Source organism: Egretta garzetta, unplaced genomic scaffold, assembly GCF_000687185.1.
Source record: "Egretta garzetta isolate BGI_Z169 unplaced genomic scaffold, ASM68718v1 scaffold397, whole genome shotgun sequence".
In the NCBI taxonomy this organism is placed as follows: domain Eukaryota; kingdom Metazoa; phylum Chordata; class Aves; order Pelecaniformes; family Ardeidae; genus Egretta; species Egretta garzetta.
The window spans coordinates 8,076,231-8,097,019 of record NW_009260493.1 but is presented as its reverse complement, the minus strand read 5'-3'; positions in this window follow the sequence as shown (position 1 = coordinate 8,097,019).

Sequence of the window (20,789 nt, the reverse complement as noted above, 5' to 3'; positions counted from 1 at the left end):
TGCCAGCTCAACATCCGGCTCCAAGTATTTCCTCACATGCTTTGTTCCTTCTGATTTGACCAGCCCTTGCTCCCCTCTCTAACTAGGCAGAGTGATAAGTTGTAGTAGGCATGCCCTGATTTCTTATCACAAAGGAAACTCCTTCTTTTCCTTCCAGATTCCCTGTACAGTCTGGCACCCTGCCCTCATTCATCTCTGTCTCATCTCGGAACCCCCTCTAAGGCACAGTATTGCCAGGCAGTTTCATATGTTATGGGGAAACCTTATCCCAGAAAACAGATCACTCTGTGGTAATTGGTTTTGGGTAAAACATTTCTCCCCCTGGCCAATCCATGTCAGGGCAAAACCAAGGTACACTGAGGGGGTCCATCGCAGAACAGTGGCTGCTCGCCCATTCTCCTGTAAAAGGCTCTGGTCCCTTCCAGAGAGAAAAGGGGGAAACTCACTGAGAAAAAACCCTATTTTTTCTTGTAAATGTAAATGGGAAAGCTTGAAAGTGAATTAAGATGAGAGCTGAAAGGATTTTGCAGTCTCTGGTTCATGAAAGGTATTAGAAGGTCATAGTCATTCAAAATATCAAATACTGAAAGCTGGTGTAGTGACAGCTGGTGGCAGGAGGGATTGTGTCTATTGCAGCTCATGGAGATCCGGCCAGCTCCTAGCCCCAGGAGCGCTTTCTTTGAGGGTTGACTATCTCTGCTTTCAAAGGGAATTGATGGAATTTGCCACCTCCAACATATAAGAAATGAAAAGAAAAAACAGCATTTAGGAACCCCAAAGTGAAGGGAGTGAGCACAGTGGAAGTGGAGGGATGATAGATAAGAAGTACGGTCCTACTCAACATTTCTGCTCTGGACTTAGGCTGGCTAATAGGCCTAAAAAAAACCTAGGTTGAGGCCTATTTGCATTTCTAAACAAATATTTACTCAGTCTTGTCAAGTTCATTAACGCTTCACATATGTATCCTTACGCAGTGTGCAGCCAAATCATCAGAAGCTGTTGGCTGAAGACTGATAAAATGAAGAAAGAGCTCATTTTTAACATATATTTATATACGTCAGGGAAGTGTAAACTTTTAATTTCACCCAGCTTTTATTTAACAGATTTGGCATCTTTGCACTATGGTCTGTAAGTTGGCACACCAACACTGCAATCAATGGACCTAAGCCGAGAAGTTCTTCCCAGAAATGCAGGTTTTGGCTGTTCACCTGTCAGTGTATAGTTACCATTTTAAACTCCTGATGTCTCCTGCACAGTAAACCACATCGAACTTTCCTTTATTCTTCAAATCGCTAAGATTTAGTTACTTTAGCTAAGAATCATAAGTCATGACAAACAGAAATACGGTAAATGGGCCATTGTAAAGTAATCTATTGAAAATCTCACAAAAATATTTTAAAAGAGCCAGAAACATGCACATTTAACACCTATACATTGAATGACAGTGCCTAGGAACAGACTGTTACATTGGAGCCTAATCAAAAAACCCTCCAAAGGAAAGATTTCATAAATTGTGCCCTACCTTAATGACCTGAATCTGGGAAGAAGTGAGCATCAGGAAGCCTTGCTTTGGTTGCTAGCTGTGAAAGGAACTCAGCACCTCACCCTGTGGAAGGATTCTGTAACAAGAATATTTGTTTTTCTATGTACTTACCTACATATGAATTCAGCTGCACAGTAATTGTGTGTGCTGTGGAGGGCTGAACATATTATGCACTTAGTATCTATTGACCACTAGTATCTTCTGCCTTTATGAGAATCCTCAACTTCAATTTTCCTTCTGATTCATACAGAGCCAAATAATTCTTTCCTTCAGAGGTTTTCTGCGGGAAGGACACACGGTGAGGCAAACCCTCAGGGCAGTGACACACAGTGGTTTACAACCACCTTTACTAAAGCAATGAACTATGGGCAACTACATTTCATATCCTTCCAAGGAAAGTTTGGAAGATATTCCATGGAGTTGAGTGATATTTTCTCTATGTCTCTTTTGACACAGAGATCTGAGCTAGACTTCTTTTTTTAATTGCTCTTCATCTTGTTTGAATTGGCTAATTCTGCAAGGAAACTGCAAGGATCAAACATATATTTGCTATAGAAGATGCTCTGTCTCCCGCTGTCTCTGAAGCCAAACCAGTAATAGGATACGCACACAGGCCGTGAACATTTTTTGGGCGATGGATGTAGCCACTCTAGGAAATTTAGTGTGGGTTCCCTCATGAAGAAGACTTTCAGAGGGACATACAATAAACAATGGAGCTTTTGTGTTCAAGCTTGCTCCTCTGCCAGGAAGTCCCTGTCTCTCTCTCCAGCTGGTGCACCCTGCTCTTCCTTCCCTCGCTTTTTTGAAGACAATAAATGCGCTTTAGAGCACAGCTCAGCAGGATGGAGGTGGTCTTGCCATGCAACTCAGCAGGTACCCATCACATCTGAAGGCATCAGTGGCAAGTAAAAAGGAGTACTTGGGGCTGGTGACTATAATTTATTTACCCTCTTATTAAATCTGAGGCTGAGGTATACATATGTGCACAGGTATTATGTGATCAAAACCCCTCTGGAAGATTCCTATGGCATTTATAGCACCGACTCAAGCCCGTAAGAGGAGATCGGGGGGGAGCGGGGGGGAGGGGGTGTGGGGGGGTGATGGGACAAATGGGTGTGATTCTTGAAATGGACCGCTCCTCCCACAGAGAGAGGGAATATAAACAGAGAGAAGGCGAGTAACCGTAACCACGTCCATTTGATTCCCTGGGCAAGGTGGATTTTTTCCTTGTGGCCTTGCCCGAGGCTTTGATGGTCCCCCGTATCCCCACAGTCATCCCACAACAAGGGCAGCCACCCTGTCCTGCCAGGCCACGCAAGCACCGGGGGCTCTGCCTCCTCCACCCCGACTGAAGGGGAGGGAGCCGGGAAGACGACACGCTGATACAGGGGAAGCAAAGGAAAACAGAGGGAGAGAAATGTGAAACCTGATCCATCTAATAACATCAAGACTGATAGTGATTTTCCACTCTATCTAGTAGGTCAAATGATCTTATAATGCAGTGTTAGGGAGAAAGAAGATGGAAATATTTTCATTTTCTCTCAGAGTCAATATTTCCCTAGTTGGAAATTAATCACTGTGAAAGAAGTTTAAGGGGAGTCTGTCAAGGTTTATTTAGGCTTCAAAATAACTTTTTAAAACACTGGCTTTTGTTGTTGTTGCAGGTTTAGAGGTCAGAGTTTCCCTCCACAGCATTCTTCTCTTGACAAATGATCTTGGCAGCAGCCAGCCAGGTATTTTTTTATTTTAAAGCGACTTCTTGTGTGTCCTGGCATAAGAAAAAACATGCAGATACAGTGGAAAAGGTAGAGCATCCACAGTCAGCTCTATTAATGTCTTGTGAATCAAACAAAAAGTCTTACTTTTTTCAGATTTTTTTTTTAAAGATCACTGCAGTGAATCTTATCTACCAACCCGCCACCTGATTCTGAAGCAATTAAAGTTTGATTTTAGGTAATGCCTTCTGAAGTTATTGTAATTAACTCATGGAAAACTCCAGTGGAATGCCTGGATTAACGGCAGCTGGCCATTGCTTGTGGATGTGCAGGGTACTGAAGTTTGTCTTCTGGAAACCAGTTGTAAATTGCAAGCTGAGGCTGAAAGAATATACGTGAAGAAAGGGTGAGAAGAACTTTGCTACCTATGAAATAGTATTAATCAGTCTTTTCACGAGACCCCTTGCCCCTTTCAGACACAGAAATTCAAGAAGAAAAAGATAGACGAAAACAATTAGTCTCTCCCCATCAGTGACATCTAAACTGGATTACTCAAGTGAAGTTTGGGCTCCCTTATGTGGCTGCTTTTAGAAGCAGCCTGGATCCAAAAATGGATCGCCTCAAGGAAGCATCCAATAGTGCAGTTTTCCCTCTGTCACTTCATTCCTGAAGCTGAATCAGATTCTGCCACACACACCAGAAGTAGCCCCCCCCCCCAAAAAAATGTGAAGAATTCACCAGGAGGGCGCTGAGACCAACAGCAGGAGCGAAGCTGGCTGCGCCTCCCTGTGACTTAACCACAGTGGAAGGCAGGAACCTCACTGAGGGCCTGTGACTCCAAAATGTTATTTCTTCTTATCATACATCAGAACACATCTGTAGAAGCTTTCTGGCAGAGCTGCCAGATGTTTTGGTTCCCTTTATCATCATGCATTGATTATTTCTTGTTTGTTCAAGGCTTGTTTATGGTTTTGCATTTTGTTTCGTCAGTGACAGCTTTAATTATTCAGTGATAGGCACTTGTTATCTGGCTAGACACTTTTAATGTTCTGCTGTTATACTCCAAGGGAGTTTTGCGAGTTAGTAATAATAAAAATATTAATGCGTAAATAATGTTTTAACTCTAGCTGTTGTTGTTGCCATTGTTTGGCACTCCTTATTTAGGGAACAGCTTCCCTTGAAAATTTACCTAAGAACTACAGATTTTGGTGTGTGTCTTTTATAAATTTGGTTCACTGTAAATGTACTGGTCTCTCTTCATACACTGGAAGAGAGTAGATCTTTCCCTGGGAGGCAACTGGGGCAAATCACTCTGACGTTTCTTATCTGGAGGCTGAGGATCAAGCTGGGACACAAAGTGCCTCCCAGGGTGCCAGGGACTCCCTTGACCACAGCACTGTGCAGCTCCATACAGGTTGATATAAAATCTGTTTTCTACAACCGACGGCCACTGTTTTATGCCAAGGCCTTAAAGTCTAATCTACCGAAATCCAGATACACAAAAGATGATTGCATGTGCTTCCGTGTGTGTCTTGTTTGTTTTGTAAACATCAGTCTGACGGTGAATTGCTGACACCAGGCAAGGAGGGCTCTCTGTCTCAGAGCAGGCTTCAGTGGAGCGTTGCCTCTATTCGCCCAACACGCTCAGTGGGTCCACACGATGTAGGGGTGGGCTGTTTGCCCCAAAGCATCACTACCCCATAAGGAACGCGGTTTCGCCTCTCTACAGTTGGATGTGGGCAGGGAAGGGTGAAATGGGGAGCAGGGGAAGGGTTGAAATGGAGGACCAGACTTTGAGTTCTCTGGAAACCAGGGATCACAAGCCATGAATCATGCAGTAAATACAGAGCCAAACGTTTGGATGAACAGAGCCCTTAACAATTAATTAATTGTTGACTTTAACTGCCTGTGCTGCAGATGTGTTATCATCTCTACAGAGCAATCCCTCACCAATCTCTTTAAGTTGTTTATAAAGTAATTGGTAAATGCAAGAAAGAAAAAAAAAAAAAAAGTTCTTGTATGAAAGTCGCTTCCACAAACGCATGGATGCGTAGGCGTGCACACAATGAAAATAGGAGAAAGGTTGAAGGCTGCATGATGTTTGGTTTTATGAGAGTTTATGAACGTCCCTTGGAAAAGATTTCATGTCTTATTCTCCCATGCTTCCTGGATTTTGATGTTTCCCATAAAAAAAGCAGAATATCCCTTCATTTACAAAATGAGTTGGATTTAACTCTATAATTTGTAAATATTTATATATATTTCCAAAGAATACATGGGCTGAACTGCATTTTTTCCTGATTACTTATATGCCTCAATATATCATCTTAGCTCCCACATCTTGTACTTGCAACACTGAACTTCCAGATGAAAAGTCTGTACAAGATGACAACAAATTGGCAAACTGTTGCAAGAGGAACAATCGAAGTGGCACGCAATTCAGACCTGAACTAATGTGATATGAAGTTACTTCCTATTACAGTTTCTCAGGTTTGTGGCTGCAAAATTGCTTTCTGATATTAGACCTGAGTCCTACAAACACTTAGGCACATGCTTAACATTTTACACTACATTCAGAGATAAAGCTGTCCCGCTGCATTCAGCAGAATTACTCTTGTGCAAAGTGCCTTCAAGATTAAAGCTCAGGTGGTTTGAAGCTTATATGCAACACAGACTACAGAACAGTCATTTCATTTTTTTAGAATGCATTTCTTCCATCAATATTTCCTATGCCACTACAGCGTGGAGGCACGATTGCTTTTCTTTTACTTGCACTTATGCAAATGAAAAATGTCACAAACAATGGCAGGAGGAAGCGGAAACACCCAAAACGCTTTTAAAGGAAGCTGAGGCAGGTGTTCAGAATCAAAGGCATCGCGAATGCTCGATCCAGGATTTGCACATAAACTCTGTTACTCGAGGCAATGTCTGCTTACAATACGGGCAACCTTACTGTAAGATCTTAAGGCACTTAATTCCTTTTTCACTGACTCACTCTGCAAATCCTTCTGAACAGGATAGGACATGGTAATCAAAGCTTTTACTGAAATGAAAAATCATTTCGCTTTAATTTTTACATCATCAGCCTGTGACCCTTCTTTCACTCCAGGTCTTCTATTTCACTGTATTTATTTGTGTGTTTTCCCTCACTCCTAATCATTAAAAGGGTATCAGTGTACATGTGCATAACTGTGCATTTCTGCTAGATTACTAAGAAATGGGTAGAACCTTGAGGAGTTTTGGTTATTCAACTTGAAAGCCATTCACAAGCCTGACTTAAAGGAGGTGCGACGTGATTCAAGGAACGTTCATGGCATTGGGAAAGTCAGAACGTATTTGCTAGTCAGTTTGGAGACATTTAAAAATAGATTAGGAACCTACATTTCTAACCACTTCAGAGTGCGCCCATCATTATCTCCCTCTTTCTCCCCCTCGGTACGGGTGCTCGGAGGAGGAGACGTCTCATGACTCACCACGCTCGTTCCTGCAGCTCTGGACTGCAGAAAAGTTCACTGGTGTTTATAGGATGTTTGTGGTGACCCCCGGGATACACTCTCGTAATGAATTTCAGACCGTCTGCCCAGGCCTTTCGGCTATCTGTCCAATCTCACTGAATTCTTAACCTCACGCTTCCTCCTACTGCACATCCTTCTGGGAGATACTGGATACTCAGGATGAAACATTTTAAAGCCCGTGCCTGCAGCCTTGTCAGTACATCCAACACAAGACCCTATTTTGTTGTTTATTTTAGTGTAAATCTCCACCCTCTTCACTTACTCACAGGAAGGGCTTTTTCTTACAGATCGTAGCCCTGCACTTGAGAGAAATCTTCCTTCCTTTCATTTTCTGGGTCTCTTTTTTTTTTTTCACCAAAAGAGAGAGAATACTCTGTAAGAACAGTTTCAGAGCCTGTTTCACTGGGATACAAGGAAAAATGTACTTTTTCTGCTACTGTATTCATCCCCAATTATTATAATTTTAAAAAGAAATAACCCCTGCATCCTTACTTCTTGAGAAAGCCAGCCTTTAGCAAGCTGATCTAACAGAAACTGGAAGTCCTAACTAACCCCTTGGCTGATTCATGATTTATCTATGCCAGGGTGAAGTGTTCCACATATTAGCTGGAGGAAATAGACTTCTAGTTTGTAATCTTGATGAATAGTTACTGAATTTATTTATTTTTTAATGCTCATTTTAGTCATTCATCATTATTTTGAAGACCTTTTACAAATACTGCCTTGAAACTTCCGATGAGTGATGTATTTGTAAAAGGAAAGCTGCGCAAATGGGCAAAGTTAGAAAGAAAATTCCCTCAAAGAAAAGAGCTGATGCCATCCCACCAGGCAAATGAACGCTAGCACCGGACGAAACAGACTGCACATGAAAAACATTAATGTTGCAGATGGTTTGCTCTGGTCATACTTCATGCTTGTTTTACATGTGTCTTATGAACGGGCTACTGCAACACCAAGCCAGTCTAGCTTCCCCCCAAACCCAAAGCCAGTGAACAGGAGGGGAGTGGATGAGAAGGGAAGGTAGGCGACTCTGGCTTTATGGACCAGCACTCAAGTGGAAATGATTAAATTCTATGCCCAGGACTACTTTTTTTTCCTTAATGGCTTAGTAATAAATGTTCTTAGACCATGGACCAGCATCACCTGATTTCAGCAGAGTACTATAAGCATCAGTATCTGTGTCATCTACTAGCAGGTTTTTTGAACCTTTAAATAATGTGTTGTCTCACAAAGCATTGTTGTTCTCCTGTAGAGAGCACAGATCTGAACTGGGTCTACTACCTGTTGCTTTTAAAGCAAATGATGCAGTGCAGAAGATGAAAATGCTGAATGACCCAGCATGATATTTCAGTCTCTGTCAAAAAATCAAGTTTAACCTATTTCTGGATATAAAAGGTAGAGTTTCTAAGCACAGCGTGGTGGAGGGGGTTCTCAAGCCATTACTTTTGCTACCTGATATTTAAAAGGTGGTGGTAAATAACTCTAAATCATTCTCTTTTAATCAACTCTGCATAACAGGGAGAGAAGCTTAGACATTAGGAAGGACTTTTTTCTCCTCCACCGAGAATAATGAATTGATGAAATGACCTCAGGGGCAAAGTTGTTGGGACAAGGCAGAAGGTCAGTCAAGGAGCAATTAAATGCTGTCCTGTGGGAAAACGGTAAGTGCAGTCCCAAAGAGCGAGCTAAAAAAGGGCTAAAGGTAACAGAGGTAGAGGAGGAGAACATCCCCCTGACAGCACCATTACATAGTCTCATGATCTTTCAGGAAGAAGCCACAGAACAGGAGGTCTATTAGGAGTGTAATAAATACCGAGTTATCAGAGTAAGAGGGAATCTGGTTATAAATTCCAGATGGATTTAAAGCACAGGCTCATTATTCTCATGAACTGTGTAATAAGCCAATACACATGAGTCCAGGACATCAGTTGGCTTTAACTGTTCATGTCAGCATGCTACAAGCAGGTGGTTGCTTGGTCCGTCTCAGTCCCTTCAATTGCAGTGACCCTGCCAAAGACAGCATCCATAAATGCAGAATTAAAACCCATAGCATCGTGGCAGACACTGCTGCTGCGAGGGAGAGGCTAAAGCAAGTCAGTCTTGTTTACACTGAATTTGCTTGCCCCAGGTTACACACCTATGCAGTGGTAAGGAATACCAGAGCTATACAGACAAAGTGCATGAGGACTCTGCGGTCTGTGCCCTCGATTACACAGCCATATCTATATTAGTAAATCAGTGCTCCTGCAGACACAAGTCCGGTCAGCCAAGCTGTTGTTAGAGTTATTCCTGGCCATTTGCGGGGGCCTGATCCAGCTAAAGCTACCCCTCTCCTCCCACCTTGGGCATTACCTGGAAGTCAGTATGTCAGAGAACACTCCCTGGGGGGGGGGACTGTGAGGCAGTTCAGCCATCCCAGTGCTCCCCACTGGCCCCATTGCCAAGGAGTGGGCTTGCACACATATAATCTACCTGTTCAGGCATAGTCAGACTCTCTCTAGGAGAGGAGGCATTATGAATCCTGGTCTGAAGGTGAGATCAGCCTCAGTGAGAACAGAGAGAGTGGTCTGTCTCTCTGTGATGAGAGACATAGGGCAAAAGCAAAAACTTGACCTGGTCTAGAGTTTGTCTGTTTTATTTTTATAAGGATTTTGAACCACCTGTAAATCTTTCTGACTAGTGACTCTGGTACAGGGCTGTCTTTGGGAAAAAAAGTCAGACACAGCATTACTTTAAAGTTGAGGGCTAGCAGGATGATCAAGAACATCATAGCCTGGTACCACCACTGTACCACCTCTAGTTGGACAGCAAATCTAGCTCCCTTCAGCCACCAAGTCTAGTCAGATCCACAAACCAAGCTTTAGGTTAAGAGAAATCTGCTGCTCAGGCAAGGTAGTGCACTCTGCTACCCTCAGCCTAGCATAGAGGCACTGATCTAATCAATAGCTGCTAGGGGGTAAAGCTTGGGATGAGCTTCAAAGCCCACCTGAGAAGAAACACATACACAGAAGCCGTGACTAGTCCCCTTGTGAGCAGCTAGCAGGGCCTGAACTAACCTGTATCAAGCTAGGTCAAGAGCGTCTCCATTACACTGCAGTACTGATACGCCTCAAAAGCTCTAGCTCCCATCAAGCCAGTTAATATTTGGAAGAATGAGCGTAGCTACACTTTGGATGAGCAGAACCCCGAGAGCATATTTATTTACGCAAATATTAACTTCCTCCCCATTTCTCCCTCCCACCCAAACCAGAGTGAAATAAACAAAAATACATGGCTCAGTGTTCCCAGCAGGCTTCTTCCTTCCCACGGAAAGGGGGAAGGTAACCCAGGTATTCTTTAATTCAGCTGCTCACTAGGTTTTTCTCCTAGCAGGTCAGGGGCAGACAGGCATCTGAAGAGGTGGATGCTTACCTACATGCTCTTAAAACCCCTGCCATGTTCTCCGTGGCATATGAAAGCACACAGAAGAAAGAGTTAGAACTTCCTCCAAGCACAACTCTGGAGACCTACCCTCTATATCTTCCATTTTCTTTCCCCACCATTTTTCTGGTGAAGGACATGTCAGCCCCACTCTACTACAACTCTTTTGTATTAGACTACCCCATTATCACTCCCACCTATGACCAGAAAACCCTACCTATAACGATTTATCTTCATGTTTACACATCTAAGTATACATTTGCCAATGCACCTCCACAACTCTAGCTCTTATAGATTTCTGGAATTTAAAACCAATAAAAAAAATTAGCACAGAGAACAGCCGACAGATAAATCCAAACTCCTTCTATTATCTGAAGTCCCTACAAAAGCCTAAACAAGAGTCCCTCTAAACAAAAAATCCAGACTCTCCCTGCCAGCACTCAATCCAGTTTCATCTATTTCCTTTTCCTTTTTCTAATCCTCTTTTATGCCCATCAGCTGGTCCTTTTAGTCTAACATGGCCCAGCTGCATCTGCGCCACTACCATTTAACCCCTCATTGTCTGGTTCCATACCTCAGTACGTGCAGCAAAGAGGACACGGGCAAGGACCTATAGGTTGCTCTGGGTGTTCTTATCTGAATTATCATTTTTTTTAAAACATCCTGAAAGTATAGGCTATTTTCTCTCATATTTTAGTATTTGTAAGAAGAAAAAATAGCCAGTATATTTGGACATAGATAAAAATCACCTTAGATCTGAACCACGAGCATAAGAACTGAGTGACAAGCTCACCAGTGTGTACTCACAGGCTGGTGATGCCCTCAAAAACAGGGGAATTTAATCATGGGTTTGGCTGCCTGAGGTTATCATGAATTCAGTTTGTTACTCTCAATGTGCTATTTACTTCCTTCCAAATTTCTTCCCTTCTTTGTCTACATTACAGATTTAAAAAGTAGAGAATAATCATAACCAGTCATTAGAATATACTTGGACAATGGATTTTAGAGCTTTTCTTCTCTTCTGAGGATTCACTAGGAAATTTAGGTCCAGTTAGGCTCTTTCCTGGGAGGAACCATATGAATGGTTGTTTGAAGCAATCCTGGATTTAACAAGTTTTAATTGTACTGTACTCTGTCCTAACTAACAGGGAAGGAAACATTTTACATATTGCTATAAACCTTTGGCCTCTTCTCATATCATTCTCACTTTATTGTAATGATTTTATTAATATTTTAGCAACACATACTGTAGCAAACACATTAGATACCTGTATTTGATTAATATAACAATTAAGTAATTGGATGAGGTGAGATGTGAGATTTCCTGGGATATGAGTATTAAAACTGATCCCAGGTACTTAAAGGAAGTCTTAGGTACTTAGGTAATTTGGAAATCTTTACCACCAAGTCACTCCACACCTGAAAGTGAATCATTTCTGGGTGCAGGGTTCATTCAATCCCAATTCTGGGAGCGTTTTCTGGGTTTTATTATTATCTCATATCGTACCTCTAGCTTTGTATCTTGACAATGCCAAAATTCCATAGCACAGTTTAAGAAACATTGAACAAATCCAGAAATACAGTCCTGGCCCTGGGGGTGTTAGTTTGAGCACCTCACTGTGTAAAGATTCATTCGTTTGCTTAACATGTGGGTTATGAGAGGTCACTTTTGCCCACCACAACACTTCTCCTAACTTACAGAGTAATCCCGGGTATGAATATAAGCAGGACTCTTAATAAGATAGCCAGAGCTACAGACTGGACTGGGCTCTAACCTAAGATTGCTGTTGGGGGATTTGCATCTTTTTAACCATCGGGTACTTGAAGCCAGATACTATTTTCATCAGATTCCAGCAATCTAAGATGAGTGTTCTCAAATTATGCTGAAAGCTAGTCAATGAAAAAATGGGTTTCCTGGGTGTAGGTCCTGACCTGCTGATTTTTAGGCACATGGGTGTGATTTTTTTTACATGATTTTTCCTTTCTCTGCACTGTACAAAACCCCATATAAACAAGGAAGAGCTGATCATCTTAACATGTATAACAGTGACCTTTCTGTACACAAAATGCTCTCAAGTGTATAGTACAAAGAATTTAAGAAAAAAAAGGTCTTTCTTGACTATCTAAATTATACCTATCATTGTTTTTAGTTCTCAGATAAATGTTGTGTTTGTTATGTTTATCTTGTGTTCTAGATAACTAAGGAGTTATACTAAAACCTTCAAATAAACTAAGTTTAATCCAAATCAAAAAATCTCACTTTGAGTCAGACGTGATGTCAACTTTGAAATAAGTGTTTCATTATGACGTATTTTTTATGCTTTATAGAGTTCATAGGATATTTGTGAAAGCAAAAATCATGAAAGCTCATTTCTGAAAGCCCTAATATGTATTATATTTATTTAGAGCTAAGCTTTTAGTTGCTTTCCGCTGCTCTTTTCATCAAAAAGAGTAGCATGCTCTGATTTGAACAGCGAAAATATCAGGTTGCCTGAAAGGCAGGCTCTAGTTTTCCATCTGGAATGAGTAGGACAAGGTCTGTGGCAAATGTACTTGTGCAGAGATTTAATCAGCTCTTTCACAGTAAATTATGAAAAAATATATTCTCAACAAAGCCAAGATACAATATTAGAGTGTGGCCCACCCACTCACAGCTGTCTTTTGAACCACGTTTCCTGTCGAGAAGCTACTGTCCTGCTCAGTTAGCATGACTTGATGGGAGCTACCTTTTGGTTTTTGCCTTTTGTGATCTGTCCTCCATTAGAAAGGAAGTGGAGATAGCAGGAGTCGGTGGAAACCATCCTGAAGCACACAAGATCTCAGTACCACCACTGCCTGCATATTAATAAGAACTTGCTGTAAGGCAGAACTGTTACAGAACTAACGTTTACCTGACTTTCTGAAACAGCTGTCTATTTAGACAAACCCAAGTGTTAGTCTGTAGAGGCAGAGAGTGCCCAAATGGTTGTGTAATCGGAATGATTTTGGGGCAATTTCTGAAAAATAAACCTTGAAGAGAAGGTGTCCTGGAGGTTCTTATAAGCAGAATGGTATTACACGCTATGCTGCACAGTGTACCAGGCTTTGGCCAAAAAATCCCACAAGATCAGCATATTTTAAGGATTTTTTTTCTTGCTCCCTGTTTCTTTTTCCTTCTAGGAGCCATAAGCCAACTACCAAGCACTGGTATTTTCACTTCTCTGCCAAGAAATGCCCCTGATGAGGAGCACAGAAACAAAAGAGAGCTCTGAAGAACTAAAAAATAGGTGAAATCACTTTAGATATTTAATGAAGGTTGTGGTTGACTGGGACTTCATCCCTCGGCCTAATTCATCCTCCTCAAGAAAAACAATGTGTTTGTTACGCTCCCTCTAACTACCAATTCCAAGAAAGTGAAAATAAAAAAGGCAACGGCATCCTGAAAGGGAGGACTATTACATTTTTTTGGCACTAATCTGCTTCCAGATTGCATCTATTTTTTAAGTATTTTCAAGGTCCAAGAGTAGGGGGACTCCCAGATCTCACATTAGTTCAAAGAGTTAAAACATTCAGCAAGCTAAACTCCTTGCTTTGGCATGTCTATCAAAGTCTTTGAGCTTTTAATGTAATTGAAAACAATTGTCCCAGTGGGGAGGTCTAACACTCTGACCAGTTGCAGTTAAATGCTTGAACTGCCTGAGAAAACTAGAGGGATTATAAGAATTCAAGGGTAAACTACATGACATGGTTCTGGTGATAATAATGTTCCAGAATTTATATTTATTAATATTGCCTTCTTTTGGTCAGACTCCCACAGGAAATCCTGAGGAGTACACGTCTCTGGCATGTTTTATCTTAGTTAGTCCCATCCTTGCGGTATTGCGTGCTGATAGCAGGACAGAAGAGTACCTTTGAAAATCTCTGGTCTTTATAGAAGTTGCAGATGACAACAAACAGGACCTTCAACACTCTGGGAAGACAATCCATCTACTTTCCTTAGTTATCATTAAAATGTCTTTTAGACATAGGTCATAACTGGAAATCTATAAAGGATGTCTGTGTATTAGGCACTTCCCACAAAGCCTGGTCCCTTGCGATTAAAATTTATCACATTGTTCTTCTGGTTACAAATACTGCTGATATGTGTCATTACTGCAGAGCACTGCTCATAACATTTTGACTTTACTCCAAACATTTTTTTTAAATTTTGAGTTTCCCATAAAGAACCCACTCCTGAAGTTTTTAAAGTCACCCGTTACTTTAAAGTTTTTAAGCCTATTTTAAAGGTTGTTAACTATTTTATTTTCCTGTTAAACATTCACTTACGCTGACAAATAGCTTGATGGGAAGCTTCATGTTCCCCTCTCTGGTCCCTGGGATGTAGCAAAGAGCAATTATGGTGCATAAAATCATACAGCCTTATCAGTTTATAGGGCAGTTTATAAATACTCCATCTTCTTAAAAGCCCTGTCTTGACTAAGACCAGTGTGGCTAACATTGTATCTTAGTGGTGTTCTCTTTGAAAGACTTGCTGGTTTTGCTTTTTAAAAAAATTCTAACAAATTTTTCATTTGCATGTTTACTGAAAGGAAATGCAGAGTAATTATTGTTTTACTCTGGCCTCCTTGCTAGAGCGAGCTCAGGTGCTGTGAGCAATGCCAGATCTTTAGCCGATGGGCACTGATGTCCATTTTTTTGACAGTCTTTCTGGGAAGAAAAGGTTTACAACATCACACCACATGTTGCTTTTCCATGTACGTGCATATGCAGGGGTGTGTGCCTCTGCCCAACCCCTTAGCTGTTGAACCCCTTGATCGATTTTAACAAAAATTGACTGGACAGCAACAGACTCACAAACAAACAAACAAACAAATTCTTCAAGTTTCATGGAAATAGTCATCTAGGTAGAGAAAAGAAATAATGTTATGTTGTTCCTGAGGAAAAGGTTGACCCCTGACCTTGTCTCTTATGGGACACTGAAGAACCCACTTGCAACACAAATCTGCTTTCTCTTGGCCACTCCTGGACCTTCTCTATCTGCACAGCTGGAGCACATAAAGAAGCAGCACAAGTGTTCCCTTCGCCTGGTTTGTCCTGATGGAGACAGGGGGCATATTGGCTACTCAACCGGTACCAATTTACTTAACTGCACCAGTGGGTCACAGATTTCCACACCCACACTGTGGCATTAGACCAGGTTAGGCCTGGATGTCGTTGGCATTCAGACCACGCTTCCGCATTGCGCAAAGCACAGATCTTCATTAAGCCACCCCTGTCCTGAGCTCACAACTGAGGCATAAAATACTTGAGCCTACGCTCGGGATTATGCATCCAGATCAGCTGGCTTTAGGGAGCCTGTGCCGATGTGTCTCAGGTGGGGATGTGGACAACTGACACCTTGTCCCACGGGCCACTCTGTAAGGAGTAGCTGAGTCTGGCAGTGAACAGGGCAAAATAAGGACTGACACTGGAAGGTAACATTCATTTCAAGCAGGATGTATCTGTCTGCAGGCGTGAACAAAGGAACGTTACATATGTGAAAATCTGATGTAGAAACCAAGTAAAAAAGCCCATATTTTGCATTCAGCACTTGACATCTTATTCTGAGAAGCACTGTAGTCAATTTATTTCCTAGAAAGCTAACTTCTTTACTTGTCACTCACCTTCTCATATCTGCTACTTGCTGTCTTGTCCATCTTTTCTACTTCTTATTTTTCTTCCTTTGGCCAAAAGAAGTCACAGTTCCCATCAGAAATACGACTTGTCTTGCGCATGCTAGTACTACCTGGGAAAAAAAAAAAAACAAAACCAAACCACCAACCTAAAAATGACAGAGATCTCCGCTCCATCTGTCTGATTCTTCTCACTAAACAATATATTTGAGAAATATAGGAAAAACGAAAAAAAAAAAACTAAGATAAAAGTTAAAAACCAAAGATAAGCTGTGCTTTCAGATATCCAAGCTGAGAGAGAACTGGTTCTTCTTGCATCTTTGGATTTCACAGCATCTTAAAACAAATGAGCAAAAAAAATCCCCCTTCACCTATGCTCAGGAAATGGAGATATTCCTTCTTCTTGTTCCCAGATGGCACCGCAGCAGTTTCTGTAAAACTAGTGACAGCAAAAAAAATCATTTTGCTGATGTGTGAATAGGCTGTAGCCTGATCCAAAGAACATTAAAGTCCCTCTGGCAGGACTGCCAATGCCTGCAGTGGGCTTTGGATCAGGCTCCACAGGATACTCGAAAGCACTCAGAAGGAAATTATTTTCCCCTGTCATGCCCTCCTGGCAGCAGTTCCCACAAAGAGCACAGCTCATTGCCTATTTTGACAGAAGCCCTGGAAACAGCATGTATAGTCTTAGAAAGCCAGATGATAGAAGGCGCTGGATTTTGCCCTTTGATACATTTCCAGTAGAAAGGTGTTGGTTCCCTTCCCCTAAATGTTTTTGGATCAATTTCATGTAGAACTGGGGGCCTTTACAGGGCAGCCCCTCTCCCTTTACACCAAAATTGCCCCAGTGTGATGGCCATGCTGGGCTCTGTTGAGAAATACAGGGGATGCTGCCTCAGGGACAAAGGCTGTGTGATGGTAGGGCCAGGAGGTCCAAATTTCAGCTCCACCCAGAAACTCTGGGGACTCCCAGTGACTCAGTCTGGAACAGGACTGCCTTGGAGAGAGAGGGAAATTAAGGTGGATATAAAGAGGAGAGGGAAACTCTGATCCAGGCTGGGTTGCATGGGGGCCCCCAGCACATGAATACAAGAATTCCACTGGCCTTGTGATGTTTTGAAAAGTAAACTATGGAAGAAAGACCAGAAACTTCAAAGAAATTCCTGATTTGGAAATTGTCTGATGTAAAAGGTGTTAGCATAGAGGAGGGTAGAGAAATAGCTTGTTCTCAAAGGCACTCTACAAGAGGTCAAATGTTGGTCTGGCTCGTATGGCCATTTTTTCCAGTTGTACAGTATATTGTGTAAACTAAATATAATGTAAAGATGCAAAAGCTTCCAGAAATGTCATCTTACAGACATTTGCTTGGATGCAATCCATGATTATGTGAAAACATTTACTTTGAGATCTAAAAGCCATGGGTTACGTGGGTGTTCTGTACATTTTGCATTGGAACTTGCACTATAGAGCCAGAAAAGACTGAGTCTTCATTTGAAATTACTTGTGTTGGTATACTGGCCTGTGCTGTACCCAAATGTAAATGCTGGTGAGTATATGTGACAGAAGAAGAGGACAGTTCATGACCTGTTGGAAAGAACTGCCAGAAACATTTACATGTGGCTGGGACCTCAGTCAAATCTCTGCTGCCAATCTCATGCTTGCAATTGACCCCAAGAATTGGTTACTAGAAAATCTCTAGACCAAGATACAGGTACATTTTTCAAAAAGTATGATACTGTTTGTCTGACTTTTGAGCTGGGCTTACCGATAAATTCTCACATGACAGGGCGTGCATGACATTAGGCTCAGGTAAGGTTGTGCCCTTCAAGGGACAGAGGCTAGGAAAAGCCTTTTTAGAGGCCACAAATGAACAGCAGAGTTATGCTTTGCAACAAGCACCAAACCAATCTGCAATCCAGACTTCGCCGTTTCTCAGTCTTAAGTGTATACTTTTGATAGGCTGGACCAAGCGGCTATGCTGCAGGGGCAGCAGGTTGCAGGGAGTGATGTACATAGGTATGAGGACTCAGTGGCTCATCTGGCTCTACTCCTGAGACTACTGGATTTCTCACTTACAAAGGTATCTCAGTATCCCTTTACTGTTTATAATTTGCTTTATATTTAATAAAAGAAAAAAGTTAAGGAGCTATCCTCCCCGTGCAGTCAATACAGAGGTGCCTTAGAGCTGACTGTACTAGTTCCAGAATCACAAGCTGTACAGAGGCATCTTTTAAAGCTCAGCTAAATAGATCACACCACCGTGCTTAAACATACTCTCTGGGGACCTCACCTAGTGTGAGTATACAGAATTGTACTGCTCTAGGTCTTGTGGCCAGCTGAAGGATCTACAGCACCTGGTATAAAGGTGACCTGAAAAGTACTCAGTAGTCTTCAGCACTGGCCAAAAGCATGTACTTGGTTGTCCCAGTGGTTGTGGACCTCAAATATTCTTAATATAATCATACCCACAGATCATCTGTGCAAATCCTGAGAAGCCTGCTCCAATGAGCGAGAATAAAATGAGTTTGAAGCTGGTTTGCATCTCTCTGTCCTCTTGAATGAATGTCAGAGGTACAGGGAAAAGACAGGTCGTCTTCTAGCAAAATGTATTTCACCATTACGCCCTCAGCCTGGAAACAGGCTGGATTGCTATGAAGTCACTGTACCCAGCTGTGGCATGGGAGAAGTAAGAGTTTAGGGTTCTGGCAGTTTTTTGAAAGACTTCAGATGTAAACAGAATTCCCAGAACAGATTTTGGGAGTGAAATGAGCACAATAGTAATTATTGAAAATTGAAAACAATAAAAGAAATGGGAAGATTGAATGAATTAACGCCCATAAAATATCCAGAAATCTCATTTGGATGGGGTTCTGCAACGCTTACTGCTGGTGCCAGTGCAGCTGCGTGTGAGATAAACTGTTACACATATTGAACCGAGGGGCTGGGTCCCAGTCCTTTGCTATCTGCGTGTACCAGGCCACGAAGTTTTAGCAGGATTCAGACTCTTCCAGGCATCTGGACGCAGAGCACATTCAAAAATTGGAGCCTCAATATCCTGATAATTAAAACATGAGAAAGGTCACATTTGATCTATTGATAGCAATAATCATCTAAAACCATCAGGAATAAATTTTGGCTCTCTTCTAGCCAAAAGATTTTACCATTTGTGTTAGTAGATAGGGATTCACACAAGGAACTTATTTCACCTTAAGAAAGTCAGTCACATGGCTTGGGCAGTGTACACTCTTTTTCTTAGTATTGTTTATGCCAAAATGAGAATCAGACAGTTAGGAACTGAAACTTATGCATTGTGTTTCTCTCAACACCAGAAAACATATTTTCCAAAGCAAAACCTGAGCAGCCTAAGGAATATAAAGTCAATGAGCCAATATGTTTCCTGATGTCATAGCTAGAATTTATGTTAGAGGTCTGAATTTAGCCAAATAGGTTTTCTCAAGCTGATGAAATAAATGAAATAGCATGTGACATAGTCGACAACTTTACTGCATAAAAACTGATCACCTCTTCCAATGCTGGTTGTCAAGAATTCCTGTTCATGGCTTACTTTTCCTTTAAAAAAATCCCACTGCATCACAGATCTCACCAAAGGCACCTCTGCACTTACTGGCAGTGCCTGTACCGTATTATAGATACCCGTTTTTTGGAGAAGGTCAGAATGAATTCAAACCCCAAAGGATTTGCTTTAACGTATTAACCACTTATCTTTGCAACACACTGGGGCAAATATTGTTTACTTCACGTCCTCAGGAATGGGTCCTGGATTTCCTCTGGAGGCTGTGTGAAGATTTAATCATAACTGTGAAAATTGGCAGCGTAAGTGTGCCCTTTCATTTAGTGAATGCATTTGTGACATGGAAGGGAAAAGAAAAAGGGCCCAACTGGCACAAGTGAATGTTTTGAACTCTCATTATACTCAGGCATATAAGGATTCCATTTCTAATAGAGCTGGCTAAAACCTATACTGAGGCCTGTATTTCATGCTCACTTTAAAATTTTGAGCCACTGCTAACCGAGGTCACAGCTGAAAACCAAACCAGTCCTGTTCTACTTCTTCATGCCCCAAGAACATCTGCACCTTTTGTACCAAAGATGCAATCGCATAGAAATTAATTATTTATTTTTATCAAGCAGTAGGGGCAGGACAGCACAGTGATGCTGGCTTCTGTGGTAGTTCTGCCTTATCTTGGTTTGCTGTATATGCAGGTAGAGCCTCTGTTACACCAACCTGAAATCTCTTGATGACACAGTGCCTGCAGGATACTTGACTTCGCTGCATCCTCTGGTACTGACCCCTCCTATCTCAGGAGCAGATGACTGCTTCTCAAAACTGGTATTTTCTGTGGAAAAGGTTCTACTTAGGGAGAAAACAAATACCTCTAGAAATTAAGAAATCCATTAATACCTGAAGGGCTCACTCACTCTCTGCAAGGAAAAGGGGAAACTGAGAAGTAAAATTTGATCATTTGGACTGACACTAGCACACTGCTGATGGACATGAACCTCAGAGGGGAGTCACTGCACCTCTATGGCTAGTCAGCACCACTGGTAGAAACATAGGAAATGGCAGGGGGATCGAGGTGTTATTAAAACCTTGATTAGCTGAGGGTTTGTTTAATTTCAGTTTTCCAAAATCACGACCCCCCACTTGGCTTTGAAATTGCATCTGGATCTCAGTTCTGTGTAATTTCATCAGTTCTTAATGGTGCCAACCTTGTGTATTCACTACCTGTATTGTGAAGTTTGGCATTGCGATCAAACCCCCAATTCTAGAGATAGCTTGCAATCAGAACAGCTTACATTAACACTAACCAAAATAAATCTTACAGTGGCAAAGAGTAATTTGTAGGCCAACTGTATCTTTGAAGGGTGGAGACCTCAAAGCATATAAGGCAATGCCATCTAGTTCTCACAGCTGATATTTCCC